The following is a 5,318-nucleotide window of genomic DNA, read 5'->3' on the forward strand; positions in this document are numbered from 1 at the left end:
GAGGAGGAGGAGGAGGAGGAGGAGGAGGAGGAGGATGCGGGCATAAGGAAGAGAGGCTGAACTGGAAACTTCAGGGTAGCGAGGACCAGTCTGATGGGAGTAGCCGGTGATGTACCACCTGGGACCATGGTGGGATCCTGGCCTGTGCTGCCACCAGGAACCATGTCTGGGTCCGTGGCCCTGCAGGTGCAGGGGTCTGCTACCACCAATGGCCAGGCCTGGTCTGACATGCTGATGTCTGAGGGCTGTGCAGAACTGGCCCCACCTGATCATGGCAGTGCTGGCCCTCTAAGGGGGGTCTGGGAGTAGGGGCGCTGACCCTGCCCTTAGCCAGCTGCAGTGCTTGGGAGAGCCCATACACTGCGGGAGTTGCGGGTGAGCTGGCCTGAGGGTGTGAGCGTAGGAGAGGAAGCCCCGACACACTATCTTCCTTGTGGTAGCATGGATAAGGGACCGATCCCCTCTCCTCCTTTTCCTCTCATCACCTGAGGAGAGCTGTCCCTGCCCCTCACCTGCTACAGCTCTCAGGAGAGTAGGCCCCCACACCTCACCTAGGGAGCACAGTGGAGCTGACCCTGATAGCCGGGGCGCAGGTGAACTAGCCCTGAGAGTGTGAGCACGGGGGAGCTGACCCAGCATTTACCCTCCCCCCTTTGGTTTTTCAAGACAGGGTTTCTCTGTATAGCCCTGGCTGTTCTGGAACTCACTTTGTATGTAGACCAGGCTGGCCTCGAACTCAGAAATCCACCTGCCTCTGCCTCCCAAGTGCTGGGATTAAAGGCATGTGCCACCACTGCCCGGCTCCAGCAACTTTTTTTTGTGGTGTGGCAACTTGGGTGAGGGAGAGGTGCTCTCCTCTCCCACCCTCACCCCTTGCCACCTATGGCCCCAGGGTCATAAAAGTGGGAGAACTGGTTCTGTCCCTCGCCAGCTGCAACACTCCAGAAAGTGGGCCCTACATCTCCCCTGGGTAGCAAGGTAGAGCTGGGCCCGAATTTGCAGGGATTGCTGGTAAGTCGGCTCTAAGCAGGAGAGCCAGTGGACTGACTGAACAGCTCAGCTACTTCTAGAGCCCAGATCCAGAGCTTTGAGTTGGCTCACCCCAACATCTACCGTCATCGATGAACTGCCGGAGTGCACAAAGAGGCCAGTCCCACAGATCCAAACTTCAGAATCTCCATGACACGGGGCAACAACAGGCTCTCTAAGAGGCATCCCAGTGAGGAACCAGCATTGATAGAGTAATGCAAGTCAGAGAGGCCTTGTATCAGACCGATGAATCCTTGCAATGAACATTTGTCCCCAAAGATGTGGGGACAAGAGGGTACACTGTGTGACACACTGACACACTACAGCTTCTAAGAAGAGTCTTTTTTTTCCCCCCCTCTGCTGGGGGGGGGGAGTTGCAAGGGTGGAAGCTGGGTATGAGAGAGGAGGGGGAGGTGAGTGGGTCTGAGGGTGCATAATGTGAAATTTACAAAGAAACTAAAAAACCGTAAAAAGAACAATAATAATAATTATTATTAATAGTAGTAATAATAAATGGTGCTGGTGTGATAGCTCAGTAGTTAAGAGGACTTGCTGATCTTCCAGAGGACCTGGGTTTGATTCTCAGCACTCACATGGTGGCTCACAGCCATCTGTAAGTCCATTGGGTTCCAATACTCTCTTCTGCCTTATGTGTACTAGGCACGTACATGGCAAACTTACATACGTGTAGATAAAACACAATACCGATAAAAATAAATCTTTGAAATTTCAAAATAGAAAAGGTCCAAGGCAGGCTTCAGGGACCAACATCTTTCTGACGAGGCAGCATAGGGAAAGCAGATGGATACCTGGGGCAGCGCCCCGCGCCCGTCCGATCCGACCCCCATCAGCGAGGGTCTCAGCCACATGGTGGATTTTTAAAAGTTTCAGGGACTTCTGTATGGAGGTGTCCCTAAAAGTTCCTTAGCAGCCTCGGTTTGGAGCTGTGCTGGCTCCCATAGGCACATGCTGCGCGCCTCCCCCATGCTGAACACAAACCTTCCGGGTGGGTGTGGATCTGGATGGCCCTTCAGGCCTCCTGGGGCTCCGGCCATGGCATCCAAACCTGCCTGGGATTTTTGCCTGAAGTCTGAGCTTAGCGCTAACCCAAGACAAATAGTGTCAGGGCAGCTCACCCGTCGGTTCGGCTGATTTATTTGACACAAATAAGCTCGCTGACCTGATTTAGCATTGTCAGGCACAATCTTAAAGGCCCTTTTGCTTTTTGGCTGCAGCCAACGCAGCTCAAGTGCTGGTGGCTGACCGCACGCACGCTGACAGTTGCTGACTTGGCCGCTTGGTGGCGCCAGTTGCATAGGGTTTTTTTTTTTTTTTTCTATCCCTGGTGTGAGCCTGGTGTTGACTGTGGATCAGACTTCCCCAGGATGCCGCCAAAACAATGGCTATGGGTAGAGAGCTATGTGGTGGGGGCAGCAAATCAGGACTCCTTCCTAGGCCTGGCATTTTGGGGGACCAGAACCCTCAGGAAGGAGAAAATAAACCTGCTGGCAATGAGCTACTGTCTCTTGCCGGCCCCTTCTCAGCCTCGGTCCCGGGCAGGACAAAGCATAGGTAGATCTTAGCCATTCTTCCGTGACAGCGATTAGGAGCAGCGTGAAGGGACCACTCACACTACGCCCTTTTTGAGGTGCTCACCGCTTTGATCCCCTAGGTGGAAGAAGACACCGTCGCTCTGGTTCTTCTCTGCTCAGGGTCACACACACACCATCGGCCTGGTGGGAAATCCAGACCAGGTGTCTCCAGGTATCTCTGGAGGGCACCTAGTGAGCATGCCCTGTGCGACCTGGTGCTACATAGGTCGCTTATGATCCACCTGCCCCCCACCCTCCTGACCTAGGCAGGTCTTCTCATCTCGGTTTTATGGACACAAATTCGGGGGAGACTTGCACTGGCTTCTTGGCTTCAGCCAGGGGGTACCCTCCACTGGGAAGACAGCTTCCTGCCCCTGCTATGTGGGAAGTGGGGTCCCTGGGAGTAGCAGGTTAGGTGTTTGCCCTGAAATTTTTAGAAAAAAAAAAAAAGACATTATTTTTGTTGTGTGTGTGTGTGTGTGTGTGTGTGTGTGTGTGTATACACAAGTGCAGGTTCCCATGGAGGTTAGAGACCCTGGAAGCCCTGGGGCTAAGTCCTAGGCAGTTTTTAGCCACCTGACATAGGTACTAGGAATCGAACCTGGGTCCTCTTCTACTCTTTTGTTTTTGTTTTGTTTTGTTTTGTTTTTTTGAGACAGGGTTTCTCTGTGTAGCCCTGGCTGTCCTGGAACTCACTCTGTAGACCAGGCTGGTCTCAAACTCAGAAATCCACCTGCCTCTGCCTCCCGAGTGCTGGGATTAAAGTATGCGCCACCACCACCTGGCCCTCTTCTACTCTTAACCACTGGACCTTCTCTTCAGCCTTCTTTTCTATCCCATGGTCCTAGACTGTCCTAGAAGGGGAACTTAGCATTTTAGGCCAGCACTGACAAGTGGCTGAATCTTACGGTCCTGTGGTCCTTGTCATGGACTGAGTTGTGAGTCCCCAAAGCCCTAAGTTGCAACCTTAGCCCCATACTGGTTGTTAGGAGGGAGGGCCTTTAAGGAAATGATCGATAGGTGGGTGGGTCAGCTCAGTAAGTAAAGGCTGTAGCTGCCAAGCCTGACAACACGATTGTGACCCCTGGAGCCCCCGCGGTGGAAGGAGAGAAGCCACTCCTAATAAGTTAGTTTACAGTAGCACACCTATACATAAACACATGCTAGGAAAATCATTGTGATTTTAATTTAAAAAAAAAAAAAAAAGAAGAAGAAGAAGCCAATGAATTCAAAGGGAGCACTATGATAAGCCCAGCTCAGTGTCCTTACAGGAAGAGAAAAAGACAGGAGGGGGGAGAGGGAGGAGGAGAGGAAGGGGAAGGAGAGAACGCCGCAGAGGTCATAGGATCCCTGTAGCATCTTTGCTAGCCTCTGGTGCTGCAAGCTGCTTTTCTCTGTCCCAGATGTATCTAGCAGCTCGAGGGCCTCTGCAAAGCCACTAACAGGGGTATCTCCTACATCCCTAAGTCCCAAAGCCCTACATCCTCACACCCACCCTGCCCACTCCATAAAGCCGGGTACCATGATCTGCTTTACACATGAGGGGAACGGGTTGGAAGCAGTGAGGTGAGACACAGCCGTTTCTCATTTCTCACTCTTTCCACCCTCCCAGCCTCTTAAATCCCTGGACTGTTGCTTTCCGTGTGTGTAGGGGACAGGGGAAATGGGGCGGGGGGAAGGAGGGGGGGAAATCCAGAAAAAGGGCAACCCTTGCTCTTCCTCAGGTTCTCTTTCCTACTTCCAATCTAATCATATCTCCAAGACACAGCTGAGGGCTTTCTGGATGAAAAATCATGGCCAGACAGTTTAGCACCACGTCCATCATTGAACTGTCTCCGTAAGGGGTAATGCATTCAGCGGGTAGGTTCAGCTTTGTGAACGAATGGAGAATTATGAGAGTCAGCGTGCATACAAGTGAGTTCTGCTCATATACCAATAAAACTTTATTTACAAACACAAGCCAAGGGCCGGATTCAGCCTTCAACCCCTCGTTTTGTGGCCCCTGGTTTAGCGGGCCAGCCAAGATCCTTCCACACTGTCCCAGTTATAGATTCTAGATGCGAGGGAAACAGAAATCTATCCTTAAGGGCTCTTGAGTGTGTTGCTCCAGAGCAACAAGAAACAGCCTTCACAGGACCACGAAGTAGGAGCAACAGGAATTTGATTTTTTAACCCCAGAGCAGATGCTTAGAAAAGAGGATTCCACTCACTTCCCACTACCCCTTGGTGGAAGGCTGGGTATTTTAATTAGGAAATGTTGGCAAATTGCTTTTCAGAAAATGTTAAAATGTTTCATGTTCTAAGTGCCAAGAGCCCTAATTAACGCTCCTTAAAGATACCACCTGGAACTGTGATCTTTTGTTGCTCGAGGTCTAAGCTTGCAAGAATAACCTGCAGAGGGAAAAAACCTAGTTTTTTAAGCAAACCGACCCCAATAAAAAACATCTCTGTCATGAAGTCGCTTTTACTTCCTTCTGTGGCCGTGTGGTTCTCAGCACCTGCTGTGGGAAAGCCGCACTCTCTGAGGTGGTGGCTGGTTCTGTGTGTAAGTAACTGATGAGGACGGGGCAAGAAACAAATTAACCCATCCATTTGTGGTCCGCTGGAGGCTGGGTCCTGGTGGGTCAAGATTATGGAGAGGAGGGGCTTGCGGCTGCCTTGTCACCCGGCAGGAGGTAGCTCTCACCTGCTGCAGCC

The sequence above is a fragment of the Mus pahari genome, chromosome 23 (genome assembly GCF_900095145.1).
Source record: "Mus pahari chromosome 23, PAHARI_EIJ_v1.1, whole genome shotgun sequence".
NCBI lineage: Eukaryota > Metazoa > Chordata > Mammalia > Rodentia > Muridae > Mus > Mus pahari.